Source organism: Vicia villosa, linkage group LG4 (genome assembly GCF_029867415.1).
Source record: "Vicia villosa cultivar HV-30 ecotype Madison, WI linkage group LG4, Vvil1.0, whole genome shotgun sequence".
Lineage (NCBI taxonomy): Eukaryota > Viridiplantae > Streptophyta > Magnoliopsida > Fabales > Fabaceae > Vicia > Vicia villosa.
This window is the reverse complement of record NC_081183.1, coordinates 135515198-135532223: the sequence shown is the minus strand read 5'-3', so window position 1 is coordinate 135532223 and position 17026 is coordinate 135515198. Positions and strand designations below refer to the sequence as shown.

The following is a 17026-nucleotide window of genomic DNA, read 5'->3' as shown; positions in this document are numbered from 1 at the left end:
ATTGGAGCAAGTGTTACAAATAATGGAGTTAATATATAGCCGATATTCCGTAATTTAGTTAAGTAACTAACAACTAGAAAAGGGGAAAAATCCTAATGATTTAGAGCATAAGGTTTGAGAATCTATAATATAAGAAAATTAATGGTTGTGGAAAAGTCAAAAATACCCTTATTTGATTTTTTGCCACCACATTAAAATTATGGTTTTTAGGTCTTTGCACCATAAAGTTCTTAATTTTATTATTAAAATAATACAATTCTTATATTTTATCAAACTTACCAAATCTCTCTCTATTCTCTATTTTTTTCCTTTCATCACTTTCTCACTTCTTTTTTCCAAAAAAAAATCTATTACTGATATATATTTTTTTATATACGAAAAATGGTATTTATGATCGAAATATTTTTTCGTCAAAAATGATATACGGAAAAAATTTATTCAAAAAATCTATTATTGATCTAAATATTTTTATATACGAAAATTTAATATTGATCCAAACATTTTTGTAAATGATACCTAAATAAAAATAATATTTGTATACGCAAGAAATTTATTATTTACGAAAAATGGTATTTATGATCCAAATATTTTTTATTCATAAATGAAATAAAGGAAAAAATCTACTATTGATGTAAATATTTTTATATACGAAATTTAATATTGATCCAAATATTTTTGTAAATGATACCTAAACAAAAATCAATTTTGTATGCGGGAAAAAATTTATTATTGATCTAAATATTTTTATATACGAAAAATTTTATTTATGATCCAACTATTTTTTATTCAAAAATAGAATAGGCAAAAAAATTTATTATTGATCTAAATATTTTTGTATACGAAAATTTGATGTTGATCCAAATATTTTTGTAAATGACACCTAAACAAAAATAATATTTGTATATGAAAAAAATCTATTATTTATGAAAAATGGTATTTATGATCCAAATGTTTTTATTCCAAAATGGTATACGGGAAAATAATCTACTATTGATTTAAATGTGGAGTATCAAGCTCTATTGATGCTTTGATTGTTGCACAATTGCGAGAAAGAAAGATTTTCTTATAAAATAAAAATAGAAGAGAAATATTATGTAGTAATAAATCAATCACATTTTTTTAAGTTTATTTATTTATTATCCTTCAACTACTTTAAAAATACGAGTGTTTTCCGCTTAGAAATTTGATATGTCATTGAGTTTCGTTAATTAAAAAATTTTATTTTTGTTTAATAAAGTTTATTTTAATATTTTTTTAAGTAATGTCTTGGTTTAAAGATCAATTAAATGTTTTATGTGCACGGTACATAAAAATGAAAGATTTGGAAGAAGACATGTTCTAGACAAGCATACATCAAATGTTATAGTAATTTTGAAAGGATATAGGTTATCACTGTTTTGCATATATGTACTTTTGAATTTGAATAAGAGAGATTATGAAGTTTATGCAAATTTTAATTATTTTAAAAAAGTTTCTTAATATATTTTGATGTAATATAGTTCTTATTAATCACAATATATTATTAATCTATGATAATGAAAAATTTAAGCACAAATTTGATGTTGAAAAAATAATTATGAGTATTCATTGTCCAATCCCTTTGTATTGTTTTATAAGTATATACATCAGGAGAATCTGCATTGCTTAAAATATATATAAAACACGCATAAGACACTAGCGCTTTTATCAGAAAGCGCTGCCTAATGATGCCTGACACCAACACTTTTATAAGAAGGTATGAAAAATTGTGTCTAAAGAGACTTACGCCAGTGCATATATAAAAAAGTGTTGCCTAAAGAGCACTTAAGTCAATGCATTTATCAAAAAGTGATGTCTAATGATGCCTTACGCCAATACTTTTATAAGAAACCTCCGCCTAAAGAGCACTTAAGCCAACGCTTTTATCAAAAAGTGCTGCCTAATAATTCTTTACGTTGGCACTTTTATAAGAAAGTGTTTCCTAAATAGCATTAAGGCTAGTGCTTTAATCAAAAAGCACTGCTTAATGATTTCTTACGCCACCGCTTTTATCAAAAAGTGCTGCCTTAAGAGGATTTACGCCAATGCTTTTAATAGAAAATGCTGCCTAAAGTGAACTTAAGCCAACACTTATACATTAAAAATATGTGTTGTCTATACTGACAGCAGCACTCGAATACACAGTGCTTGAAAACGCTGTCTAAGATATGAAAAAAGCGTTGTCTACGGTCTTATTTGGAAAAGTGTCTCCATACATGTTGTTTCTTTTGTTCAACCCTATTCAACCACTTAATATATGAAGAGCCATCACCTAGTGGAGGAGATGACCAGAATACCCGATTCTTCAAGATGCTAAAATTAAAAGATTTATCATGGAAAACCAGGGGTTTGCATGAAGGGTAGATGGGAAAGAAATTTTTTAGAACATAGGGTTTCCTAACATGCCTAGGAAAGGGATCCATGAAAGCGTAAGTGGAATTTGAAATGGAGTAGGAAATCAATGCATCAGAATACCATCCTTCATGGGAAGCTCCATACGTAGGTGCGATCATTTATAACAAGGAGTTCTTCAATGGGAGCAGCAAAGGGAGAGTGCGGAGAAGGCATGAACGCGCTTGTTGGAGCCATTGTTGATTCACAAAAGCTTTTTTGGTTAGAAAATGTGTTAGAATGGATGGAAAAAATTGCAAAAGCTCTCTAGTTTTTTCTTTCAGGGAAGAAAATGGTGAAAAGGAAAGGAGTCGAAGAAGAAATGTTTAAATAAGCAAAAATGAGAAAAGGGAACGTTTTAGTTTTTCCCTCCAAAATTTGGACAAGTGGCATATTCGAACCAACAGATGACACTAAGAGTTTGTGGGAAAATATGAAATATTGGAATTAAATAATTCATTTTTAATTTCATTTAAGTTTGTGGCTCATTAATCTCCTAGAAAATTAGAGATGATGATGATCAACCATACACACGTCTGTGACGTGACGGTTTGGTAGAAAGTTGTGATGATGACTAAAAAGTGGCTTATTGATGTGACATGTACATGCTATTTAAACAGTGTCGAAGAGTTACAAAAATACCATATTTCTTCCATCTGACATATATGATCAAAAGTGGCATTTTTGGGGGGCATATGTAACCCTGGAAATTTCAGGTAAGGAAAAATCAAAGAATGCTACGTTGAGAAAATAGTAAGTGTTAAAGAGCATTTATTTATAAGCTTCGACAGGAACAACCACGTCGACTAAATTAGTTCGACTAGCGTGGTGAGCATTGTTTGTAAGAATCTCAAGAACAGATCCACAAGATTAGGATTACTCTTCAAAACACGTCCAAAATCTCCAAAAAAGGTTTTCGAAAAAATTGTTGGATTTGAAGAGTTCACTAGTTATTTGAGACTTATTCATTTTTGGGTTAAATAATTTTTTGGTCCCTCTAAATATATCAAATTTTGTTTTTAGTCCCTCTAAACATTTCTTTCAAAGAATGGTCCCTCTAAAATTTTCCATCCACACTTTTGGTCCCTCCTACTAACATCCGTTAACAGAGCTGACGTGGCACTAACACGGGGCAGTTCCACCTGTCAAATATGCTAACATGGCATGTCACGTGGCTAAAGTCAACATGATACTTGAGCCCATAAAATTTCGTAGCTAATTCGTAGCTAAAATCGTAGCTAATCTCTAACAAAAACTTATTTAACTCTTTTAAAATATAGATAACCTTGAAGGTTCTATTTTGAGACATAGGAGCCTTCAAGATTAACCTTATACCTGTGTCGACGACTCTCATCATCTTGTCTTTGATCGAACTTTGTAGTTTTTTTCGACCAACTACCCAATGCTGAGCAAATTTCTCTTCATGCCTGGTATGTACAACACATTAGAGATTACTGACCTCTTGCCATATTTCCTCATAATCAGAACATCTCCAATACCTTCAGCTATTAGAGTATTGTCATTTACGAATTTCACCATGTTCTTCATTGAGGGCTTTATGTTGACAAACCAATATTTCCTTCCAGACATGTGTGATGAGCATCCTAAATCCAAGTACCACTGGTCCTTGAATTTATCTTAATCTTTTGTTGTGACCGTCTGCAACATCTCTTCTTCTTCTTTTGCAAACTTTGCATCACTTTCTTGATCCTTATTATTTTCTGGACACTTTGTAGAACAGTGACCATACTTCTGACAATTAAAACACTGAATGTGACTCTTGTCGCTTTCGTCTACCTGCAACTCCACCTCTTTGATTGCTTGTGTATGAGGGTTTTCTCTGATTCGACCAGCTTCCTTCTTGTTGACTTCGACCAGTTGAATGGTTGTAGCCACCTTTACCCTTATTTCCATTCCAACTTCCTTTTCCTTTATTTTTGTTTGCTGATTGAGCTTGCAAAGCCACATCACTCTTCGACTTGCCTACAACTCTTTCAGCCATTCGTTATTCATGAGATTCAAACGCCCGTTGAAGCTCTTCTTTTGTCAACTTAGACAAATCCTTTGACTCTTCTATGGCTACTACCACATGGTCGAACTTAAGGGCTAAAGACCTCAAGATCTTCGAAACAACAACTCTTGTTGTTAGCGCTTATCCACATATCTTGATTTGATTCACTAGTTTAGTAACCCTGGTGAAGAAATGCATTATGCTTTTGCTATCTTCCATCTGAAGCAATTTATACGTTCTTTTGTGAGTTTGTAACCTCACATATTTCACCTTTTTTGTGCCTCTAAAAGAATTTTCAAGAATCTCCCAAGCTTCTTTTGCAGATTCGGAATCACTTACCTTTTTGAAGTTGTCTGGAATCAGACATTGATGAATTATAAAGAGTGCTTTATAACTCTTCTTCTCCGATTCTTCATGTTTTTTCCTTTCTTCTTCTGAAGCATTTTTTTCAAGCTCTTTTACTCCATCCTTTACAAGATCTCAAAGACCTTGACACCTGAATAGAACCTTCATCTGTTTGCACCAATTCTCATAGTTATCTACTTTTAGAATTGGTAAACTTGGTGGATAATTTCCATTCCCATAATTCACCACCATCGTGATTTTCTTCTTCTTCCATTGATCGATAAACCGGAGCTCTTGATACCAAATGTTGGAAATCCACCAATATCTATGATGAATTTCTATCAATCTTGATGAACAAGATTGTTATCACTCACACAATAACGATGAAAATAAAAAAGGAAATTTTAAGAAGAAAAGTGATTAGGGTTTCTGCAGAGTAACTCTCTACCCATAACATGTTGAAAACTTTATTATTCACCTGCAACTACAAATCACTACGCCAAATAAGCTATTTAATAGCGTTTAATTTTATTTTTGATAGCACTTAAAAGCGCTATTAACCGCGCCGCTATTGTAAACGTTTTTTTTAATAGCACTTTAAAAGCGCTATTAAAGTAACAGTTTTTAATAGCATTTTTTTAAGCGCTATTGAAGTGGACATTTTGTGCATTTTTTATTTGATTTTGATAGCACTTTCAAACTAAACGCTATTATAGGACACATGTTTGATAGCACTTTCAATGAAAGCGCTAATATATGGCACATATTTGATAGCATTTTCAATGAAAGCGCTAATATATGAAACATGTTTGATAGCGCTTTCTCTTAAAAGTGCTATTATAGGATGTTTCATCAATAACACTCTTTAAAAAATGCTATTGTAGTACATTTTTATTTTTATTTTTTTTTACACAAAATCATTCTTTTAGTGTGCAAATATCCAAAAGCTACATTCAATTCAATACCAAATACCACTTTAAGTTACTCATTGCATACATATTATGATCCATCAATACCAAATAACATTTTAAATCAAATTCACTTGTTTACACATTATATAACATATATAGAGGGCATTTAGTGTACTAAAAAATAGAGGTCATTTGCATAGTCAAATTTGTAGACGCTTGCATTCCAACTAAGAGTACTTCAATCCAAATCTCAAAGCAAGTAGCCATATTCTCTAAACAAAAACAAGAAAGGACAACAAAACAACACCAAGTAGTAATCACCCTTCACGAATCAAAAGTGTTGAATCCACAGATACAATCACTTAGCTAAGCAAAAGAACTGCTTCTTGTTTTCCTGTATCATAGAAGGAATATTAATTATGTTTTGTACAATTAAAATCAATTCAAAATATATAGAGTAATCAAACATTCGCTACAACCAAATAAAAAAGGAAAATAATACACATAAAAATGGATCAATATATATATATGTGTCCATATAAGAAATTATAGTGGTACTTAACCAAATAGAACTATAACAACATAAATTTCTTATTATTAAGAAATAATCATAGAGGATAATGTGAGTTTTCAATTTTCAGAAAAGTGTGGTAGCAATCCTTAGAAAATATTTAACGTGGGTATAACATGAAACCCATAAAATAAAGAATGATTGTTATATACTAATAACAATAAAACCAATATAACTAATGCAATAATTGAACTAATTACGTAATTACGTTTAACAAGAACATGACTTATAAATAAATAGATGTGTGCCTTAGGTCAATGTCATGACATGTGCATTCTAATATAAACTACTAGCATTTTAGTGTTCTATCACCATCTGTCAGTTCATTTATATATCCAATTCATATACACACACTTTGATTAAAAGAAAAATTGGTTAACAATGTCAGTATACACAATCATGATTAATACCACTAACCAAACTCATAAAACCTTCACCAAATGATAGGTAAGTATTTAAATAGTTAAATGCATAAAAAAGCAATGCAGACTTAGTAGGACTATGACCAAGAGTTGTACCCTTATAAAGTAACTTGTGGTGACTACTATGAAACTATTATATTTCTAACAATTTTTACAAACACATACCAAAATAGAAGGGATGGTGATGAATGTTCATTTAGTAACGTTACTGATGGGGCCAGCATAACACTTAGCCAACAAATTTAACATCACTTTACTTGAATCAATAAGAAAAAAACTTTATATGTTTTCTATATATTAACAATTAGAGATTCAAGTGGCAATCAAACAGCGACGATAATACTCAGAGAAAGATCATTGGACGAGACTCTCAGAAAAATCATTTATATGATCACAGCTGGCCAAGTTGTAACTAAATAGAGATTGCCGAGCTTGTACTTGATTATTGCATTGCATTGATTATTGCATTGCACACAAACATTTACAGCATGCTAAAAGTCAAGCCAAATATGTTCTCCTAATAGTAATTATGGCTAAGACTCGATCTCAAGTGCTGTTGAGTGAGACAAAGTGCTCATCTACTATAAAACAAATCATCTCTAGTTAAGTTAATACAATAATTGAATTTTCTTAATAATGTATAACGAATCAGTACACATAACATAACATCTCTTATGTCCATAGCTTAAAGCTTTCTATTAGGGTTCAGTCTCTCTAAGGTTTTTCTTAAGCAATTAATGTTTCCTAACTACACATACTGTTCCAGGTACATCTACCTAAGTCAAATCTGTAGCCATCTATCTGAGAAGTTTGTCATCTACCAATTACCACGCCATATTAGCTAGTTTGAAACTATAAGTTAAGTTACTTTACCACACCATATGCCTTTAAATATCCTGCCGTTGGAAGGGAAAATCTGTACCATAAAACTTGCTCATAAAGCAAGACTTGCTTTAATCAAAGGGCTGCCTGCAAAACCAAAAGAAAGGATAAGTTAATTGTTGTCTACTTGGTACAGCATAGCAGAAAAAGAGAAGAAAAAAAAAAGGAGAAAATCAGCACTAAGTCAACTTAACTTAGGAGTTAAGTTTGTTTTTACCCTTCAGTTTTTAGCCCAAGGTTCACCCACTATTCTTCTATAAAAGGGCAACAAGAATCAAGCAGAGGGGGGAGGAAACACAAAAAAAACTTTCCTTGATTTTCTGTTGAGTCTTCACAGAATTTCACAATAAAAACTCTCCAAAACTCCCTTCAAACATACCCTGCACCAAGGAGAGATCATACTCTCTGTAGAGCCTTTCCCAAATGTAGAAAATCTTCATACACAAATCTGTAAAATCATTTCACAAAACCAAAAATCAGACACAACAACACAAACCAAAACTTATTCTGATTTCCTGCTAAACATCACTTACAGCACCATAGCAGCCACAACCAACAAACCAATTCAAAAAGCTGCAGCATCAATTAATTGAACAATGAGCCATTGAACTCATCTGCTTCATCACCTCACCTGCAATGAACCAGACCTGCAGAAGTAAAACGATTGCAACTCAGCTCCAACAACAAAATGAAATCGAAGTATTAACATCAGATCAAGATATTCATCAACAACACTAAATTTCGAATACAGAAGAAGAAGAAAGGTGGGACCACGAAGACTTACCCGAGTTACTGAACCACCGCCGGAAAAGGAAGTCTCGCCGGACAAGCTCCGACCGTGTAAGATCTCCTTCTTCGCTTTTTTTTAAAATACCACTGTGTTCATCGAGACTTGATCGGTAATAGCCCCCATGATATTCGATTGAACTTGCACTCCATTGCTATTTAATCTAATTTTGAAACTCTAGGGTTTTGATGACATGAGAATGTTTCTGGTTTTTGCTGTTTGAATCATGGAGAACGATGAGAACATAGGGAAACTGAAGGTTGTTGTTGATTGAACAAGAGAGAGATCGATGGAGAGAAACAGAAAGATATAGTAATCAAAGAGAGGGAGACCGAGAGTTTTCGTGAATTGAAACGAAAGAGAGGGAGCTATCGGAAAGAGTGAGGGAGACCGAGTGTTTTGTTTTTTTTTATTAATTATTTATTATATAAATCAATAGCGCTTTAGATAAATGCTAACAAAAATAATAGCCTTTTTATTTTATTAATTAATAATATATGATAGTAAAATAATAGCGTTTTATAAGAAAATGCTATCATAAAAAATAATATTAATAGCGTTTTAAAGAAAGTGCTATTATAGAGAAGTTTAATAATAGCGTTTTGTGACAAAGGCTATCAAAACTAGATTCTTTGTATCCTATAATATCGCTTAAGTATAAAGTGCTATTATATAGAAATTTAATAATAGCGTTTTGTGACAAAGTGTTATTATAGATATGTTTTATCCTTTTCAATATCACTTTTTTTAAAAGTGCTATTAAATTAGGCGATACAAAAAATCAATTGACTTGATTACAAAAATAGGGGTTACTCCCTCTATTTATAGATTTAGGTTAGCTTGCTCTCTAAGCCAATGCCCAAAACTATAAAAGCTTAAAATACCTATTTTGAAACTAAATTAAATCTAATATATTTTAGACCTAAATCAAATCTATCTAATATAGATCTAAATCAAATATGTGTGTAACAAATTGTTTCCACACTTCCAAATCAAATCAAATCTTTTCGACACAAGGAATTACAATTTAACAATATTTAGAAGGACCAAAAACTTATTTAACCCTTCATTTTTTAAGGCTAAGAGTCAATTAAGTGAAGGGATGTTTCGACAAGTGTTGAATCAGATATTCTTGAAGACATTTGAGAGGTTCGAAGTAGTTATCAACATGATACTTGGTTCTTTAGCAGTTATGTCCTTGAATATGCATGGAAAGACATTAGAGTGTAAAGGTCTAAGTAGGAGGATGCGTGTCAGATCTTTAGGATTCAACCATTATCGACCGTTATTGTTAGATTATTCTAAATAGTAGACTCATGCATTGTAATCAAGGTCGTAAGATTCATATATTAGTCTATGGAACTAAAGAACCTGAGTCAAAGAGCGAAACAGTTTGTGAGGAACAAGTATGAGTCCCCGCCCCTTGCTTTTATTTTCTTTATGTTTTCTTAATTGAGACACTTTGCTTTATTGTCATTTACTGTTTAATGTCAGATATTGCCTTTTTTTTGTTCATTTTTTTATCCAAACTTTTTTGTTATTAAAGTTTGTGTCCATTTTATCTTCATTCAAACATTTTCATTGAATTCACACACAATTTTTCTCGTACATTTATTTTGCACAGATTGCTTTCGAGATTTTTCGAGTTAATCTCACTAGTGAACTAAACTCGTGGTTGTTTCTTAAAATCACTCGTGAGTAACATGCCTAAAATCTTACCCCGTCCCGAAAAAAATTGAGTGTGTGGAGGGGCGGACCCTTAGACATTGCACATTTTAAGCTTAAAAATTACAATTTTTCATGATAATGTCCGCGCCCGCAAAATTTCAAAAAAAAACCGGACGGAATGGGACGAGCATATAAGAGAGTTTAGGGTTAAAACCTTGACTTCCCTGCAAAAAAATGCGTACAAAATGGATATGTCTGACGGATCCGTCCCATTTCGCCACCCTTAATCTTAATCTTATCGATTGTCCAAAAAATTTGAAAGCTTTGAATTCTAAGGCAGGGAATCATCATCCATAATTGGCATACAAATACAATAGGTAAGCCCTATTAGATACGAGTCCAAATAGAATATCTGGCGTGTCCAACTATCCAAGTGTTTTTATTTTATTTAACACACCATTTCTCCAAGTGTCTACAAAGCAACATAACGAATCAATATATTCCCAGATTTGGTTATCGTAAATGAATATAACATAAATTTTATTATAAAAAACGAGCATGATTGAAAAAGGAAAATAACATAGATATTTTCGTAGAGAGAATATTTTCTATTAATAAAATAGTCAATACTTTCCTCCTAAGCTTCGGCAATAATGCATAGAGATATTATTCTTCCTTCATCTATAAATTTGGATCCAATATATTCGTATTAAATAGCATCAAAGTGAGAACAAACTCAAAGAAAAACCATTTCCTTCCTTAAAGACATGGCTGATCAATCCAAGAGATTTGTTATTGGTGTGCCAAATAGCAATAATGATGGTGGTGAAACACAGAAAACTACTCACCCAAAAATGCCACCTTCTTTTCAGATTCCTTTGCCGGGAAGGAATCGATATAATAGCTACTTCAATTACAATAGGAGTTGGAAGCAAAGGTTTCTTCACTTAGGGCAGAACAAAGGCAACTCCCAAGGTGAAAATGAGCAATCAACTTTGAAGACCTAGAAAGCTAACTCAAGGAAGATAATAGTATAGTAAAAAATAATTGATGTTTACCATGCATGCATCTTGTATAAATTATAAGCACTTTTAGTATAGATCGACTAGTATAAATTTCATGCTTTTGCATGAATCTAGGGCAAAGTAAGGTAGAAAATAGACATGGAAATTGTCACGTGGTGTTAGAACATTAGTTTTCTTAAATATGGTGTGTTTTGTATTTTAAGAGCCTTTCAAACTTGAGAGTATACAACTTTTGTTTGATTTTTCTTCTTAATTAGGTCCCAAGCGATGGCCTAGCTCTTGTGTTTTTGGTTTATAAATCTTTAAAATACTCATATAAAAAATCATTATGTAAATTAATTAAATTAACCAACTTTCAACGTGTTTTATATTATTATCCAAAGTCTCATCAAGAAACTAAAAGAAACACTTTTAGATTTCTCAAGATCGGGTTGTTTGAAACAAATTAATTTAGATAAAAATAATCTCTAATTTTACTTTTGATGAGAACAAGATTTAAAATAATATTTTTATCATTTATTGTTTGTTTCAAATGTAAAGCCCTTTGAATTAATCAAAAGAAATATGTTAGGAAAAGAAAGCATAAAAACATGCTTTAACATTTTTCTTTGCTATGGTTAGTACGTGAGATATTTTTAACAAACAGAGAAAGAGAAAATAATATAAAAATAAGGTTTATATATTATTTAGTTGAATTGTATAAATAATGATATGATATATATATATATATATATATATATATATATATATATATATATATATATATATATATATATATATATATATATATATATATATATATATATATATATATATATATAATTTTAATTGGGTTTCGGCTTACACAACTTGGATTATATTTGATATTATATCTAATATTTCAATAATATCTCAACATATCACCCTATAATCTAAGTTGTTGAACATACTTTAAAAATAATCAATTTGAACCATTCCTAATTTTCTTTCTCAAATTTAGGAATCTGTCAATCTTCAATCAGTTGGTGAAAATGTCGGTCAATTGTGCTTCACTCGAGCAATGCCTAACTTCAAGTTCACCTCGATTTTCCTTTTCCCACAAGAAGTGAAATCTAGCTTCGATAAGCTTACTCATTCCATGCAGAAATTGATTCTTCGCCAGATATATGACTGACTTGTTGTCGATTTGAAACACCAGAGGTTTCTTTACTTCGACCTCCATTTCTTCAAGTATCGATCTGATCCAAATTGCTTGACATGGAGCATAGGATACTGCTACATATTCAGCTTCGAACGATGATAATGCCACCACAGGTTGTTTCTTTGAACACCATAAAATTGAGGCACCAAATACTTGAAAGAAATATCCTGTTGTACTTCTTTGATCTTTCTTTTCTCCACACCAATCAACATCTGAAAAAAAAGTATTTATTGCATATTTGCCTTCAGAGTTTTGTCGAAATAGAATTCCATACTTTATCGATCCTTTTAAGTATCTAAGAGTTCTTCTTGCAGCCTTCATGTGTGACACTCTTGTTACTAGAGAAAATACTTCAGTGTAGTAGAGTCATGCTCTTTGAAGAAAACCTCGAGCTACTAATCTTTCTTTATGTCTTGCTATCGAACCATCATCATTGTGTTTCACCTTGAACACCCACTTTACTTTGATAGATTTTGTATGTGCTGGAAATTCGACTAACTTCCATGTGTCATACCCCAATTTTTGACCACTGAGATCCCACCCTCATTTCAAGTAGTAGGATCATCATCATCATTATCATTATGCATACATCATTTTCTAAACAAAAAATACCAAAAAAAATTGTTGTTTGTTGCTTGTGTCCTAAGATAGGAGGCTGATCAAGAGGAGACTGGACAAATTAGGGTTTTGAGGCCCACAAGGAGTTCAAAACTTCTCCTATGATTCAAAGGATGATTCAAAGGGTTCTCTCATCAATATCCAAGTCCAAGGATGACCCAATTCAAGATCAACAACTTTCAAGATCACCTGATGCCCAAATTCGGGTTTTTGACCTAATTCCACTAGAGGGTTGACTTTTAATTAGGACATGGCTCCAAGACTCAAACCATGATTCACAGGAATCCAAATAAACATTATAATCCATTCACATCATTAATTTTAAGAGGAGACCTTGATTCATGTGGAATCCACAAAACTGCAGTTCATTTGAAAAAGTCAACTGTGTGGGTCAACCTTTGACTTTTGAGAAAAATGGTCAACCATGAACTTTTTAAGGATTCAAATCATCATCATATGACTATTGAAGACATTTGACCAAGAGAAATCAAGAAAATTTTCCAAGAATAAAAAAGTCAACAAAAGTCAAAATTAGGGTTTTTAAGTGAATTTGACCTAATTATGAGAACTCCAAATTTTGCCTACAAACTCAAAAATCTCCAAACATGAAAGTTGTAGATCTTGATCAAACAAACAACTCATCACAATGAACATTTCTTCAAAAAATGATTATTATGAGAGATTTGGAATTTTGAAGATTATGTTCCAAAAAAACTTAGAATTTTTTTAAGTGTTTTCACTTAAATTTTTCTTAACTTTATGGCCATTTTTCTCCATGATCCTAAGGGAGTTTAAGGAAAATTTTAACAAGTGGATTGAATTATGTAACAAGGGCTTTCTAGAGAGATCAATAGCATGAAATTCCATGACTTGACCTAGGAGATATGATTTTGTCAATATGGCTCCATAACACTTGAAAAACTCCATGAACATGAAGAAGTTATGAACCAAAACTACTCCAAATGCAAAGATTCCTTTCTTGAAGCCCCTTTAATTTGTTCAAGGCACCAAACTCAGCTGATTTCACTTGCTTTTGAGCTATGATCGATGTGTTTTAAGCATTGTCCAAAGTTTCATTCCATTTCAAGCATAAAGTGGTGACATCCATTCTTGTAAAGCCACTTTAATCACAAAGTCCACTCTCCTTGAGCTTCCAACTTGTTGCTTCTGCATACTCTCCATCTAAAACTCGGACCAAACATGTTTAAAGCAACCAACAACTCCAAGCATGCTTGTACCATACCATTGGAACCATAACTTTCATGTTTCTTCATGAAGAAGCAAAATTGTACAAGTATCACATGTGAACTTCTTTTGATCAGATTTTTCCCTCCACAAACCACAAATTATGCCTATAAATAGAGGCCTTTGCTTCTGAAACTGTAAAGAATAAGTATAGTATCTTTAAGAGGAATATTTAAAAGAATAAAAGGAGACGAGATATCAACCTCGAGGAGAAACATAGAAAAAACTCCTTCTAACAAAGAAGACGAAGTATGCTTAAAGGCATCCTACAAAAAAGATTATGAGGTAACTAAACCATGTTATAAGAAATTGTTTAGAATTAATGTTATGTTGGTCAAAGAAAATTATAAAATTAACAATTTAGACCTAAGGAGTATTTAGGTTTTCATGAAGAAAGCAATAAATCTTTTAAATTAGAAATAACCAATATTAGAAACTCTTATTAATCATGTGAAACTTGTGTCTTTTTGAATAAGGAAGTAAGTGAATTGCATGAAATGCCATGTAAGTTTAGCCAAGGGAAATAAAAGCTTGACTTAAATAAGAATGGGCTAGGATTAAAAAAGGATAGAGAACCTAGTAAAGGTGTAGATCACAAGAAAAATAATCGTTCAATTTATAAAAGAACACACTACAAAAGATTTGGCCAATTAGAGCGCTTATGATTAGACAAATAGAAAAGATCTAAAGGTAATAACCCTAGACCTTCTAGAAAAACTAACCCACTTGGACCCAAGAAAATCTGGGTACCAAAGGTGAAACCTTAGTGTGTTTTGCATGCATGCGTTCCATCATGAAGCTCTTAAATGATTATTAACAGGAGGTGTTCAAAGAAAGATGTATAATCATAAGTATACAATAAGTCTTTAATCTAAAAATGTACGATGATGGTCAATATCAACGTCAATGGTCAAAACAAATGTTTTGAGGAAGTCTCAATATTTATGATCCTTAGTGATTAGTTAACCTCATAGTAGGTTTAATGAGTATGTCTGTAATCGACTTATCCTTCTCGGTTTTTATACCAACGCTCACATCCAATGATACATAGGGAAAGACACACCCAAATATGATTGGAGTTCCATTTAAGCGAAGTTTTTAACAAGGCCTATTGATATTTGAGGTAGTACACTATTTTAAGATTGAAATGATCGAAAGAAACTCTAATTAATCATTTAAAATATTTGTTGTAAATTCAATGCCAAGAACAAAGTATAAAACAAGAGATGAATAAAGAACAAGGAAGAAGAAGAACACAAGAATTGGTTATAAATGCTATTCTTTTACTTTCTTTTAGAAAACAAGATTACAAGTTTACAAGAATAACAAATAACCTCTCTCACCCTAAATTAGGATTTGCTGTGTTGCGATAATGAGAGACTAGTATGCTATTTGTAATAAAACCTAACATACTAACTAATGAGCTTTTTCCACAAGGCCCATTACACAAGCCAACTTAACAATCAAGCTAACTTAACAAATTAGGGTTTAAACACTAAAACCTAATTTAACATGCTAACAACCCTAGCATCTTCGACACCTGCATGCTAGACCCATCTTCGACTATAACATGCACACTTCGACACCAGCATGTTAACAGCCTTCGACTTCATGCTTAACCCTGTCGAACTGTCGAACCAAGAAGCTACCCATAGACCATACTAGAGTTCGATCCAATATCTCACAATAGTGGTCTTAATTTTTATCATCTAAAAAAATTATATTTACTAACCACAAAGGCGAGTTTCTAAGTGTGTTATAGAAAGAAGATGAACATAAGGCTGAACAGGGGTGCAGAAAAGTAATAAAATCCAGCACAAGACCCAAAATGCACCAAGGAGGTTGAGTGTCGTAAGTCCAATCAATTGGCATCTTATGGAAAAAGATTGGAAGAGGTTGGCGCACATATTTTCAAATTAAATCCAAGCCAAATATAGTCTCCAAGGAAATCAGATTGTTGCAATGATGACAAGCCCCCAAAATCCTATAAGATCTGATTCTCTAATCGATTGGAGCCCATAGGTAATCAATTGGCACACCCAATTTGGAATGATTTCAAATACATTTTCAATGAGAAGAATCTCCAATGACTTCTTTCTAGAAATACATGATCAAATCTAGGGTTGGCAAAACGGGCCCGGCCCGCGGGAAAAGCCCGTTTTACCCGCATGTTTTCGCGGGGCGGGGCAAGGTTTTAGGCCCGCTCCCTTGTATGTGCCCGCCCCGCCCCGCCCCGTTTTTTTGCGGGCTTTTGCGGGCATAAGCTTTTTCATACAATTTTACTATTTTTAGGCCTAAAAGGTTCAATGCCCGCGGGCTTTTCCCGACCCGCCCTCACTTTTTTGCGGGGCGGGACAAGGTTTTCGGCCCGCACTCTTCAATATGCCCGCCCCGCCCCGCCCCGTTTTTTCGCGGGCTTTTGCGGGGCGGGCCTAAACGGGGCGGGCATGCCCGTTTGCCACCCCTAATCAAATCACCATAAGGCGCATTATAAATAGTTATGCTCTATCATTCATTCTTACATCTAAAAAATTTCATCCCCTCTAGTATCTTTCTTGTGTGAGTTTTGTTTCTCTCGTTGTAAGCATCATCATGGCCTATTTAACCCACAAACTTATAGAAGCACCAAGAAAGGATGTTTTTTACTGACGGGTTGATAAACAGCGAGCAAGAAAAGAAGATGATGATCTTAGGGAATAAGGTGATTCAACCATGGTACTTGGAGCCAAGCCTATTAAAAAGTCACAAAAATTTTCATCAAATATGTCAAGTCTCCTTCAATGATTTATTTACATAGGTACCAGAGAGAACATTCCCAAACCTTGTAAGAGAATTTTACTTAAACTTAAGAAATGTAGGAACCTCACTAAGAACATTAGTAAGGGGATTGGAAATAAATATCCACCAGGACAATTTTGGAAGAAATTTTTAGCTACCTTTTGAAGGAAAGTC

General features: G+C 32.6%; 2 long non-coding RNA genes across 3 annotated transcripts; one reads left to right on the top strand and one right to left on the bottom strand.

The window, feature by feature from the left end:
- Positions 1–5521: 5521 nt before the first annotated feature.
- Positions 5522–8750, bottom strand: LOC131595272 (uncharacterized). Of its 2 annotated transcripts, XR_009281798.1 has the most exons (5): positions 8336–8750; positions 8085–8198; positions 7769–7999; positions 7543–7638; positions 5526–6070 (listed from the first exon to the last, which is right to left on the bottom strand). It is a non-coding gene; the product is annotated as an uncharacterized LOC131595272 (long non-coding RNA). The 2 variants fall into 2 exon arrangements; XR_009281797.1 differs by having other exon boundaries at positions 5522–6070; positions 7543–7999.
- LOC131595273 (uncharacterized) lies at positions 7993–11274 on the top strand. The gene is made up of 2 exons (XR_009281799.1): positions 7993–8391; positions 10879–11274. It is a non-coding gene; the product is annotated as an uncharacterized LOC131595273 (long non-coding RNA).
- The last annotated feature ends 5752 nt before the right edge of the window (positions 11275–17026 follow it).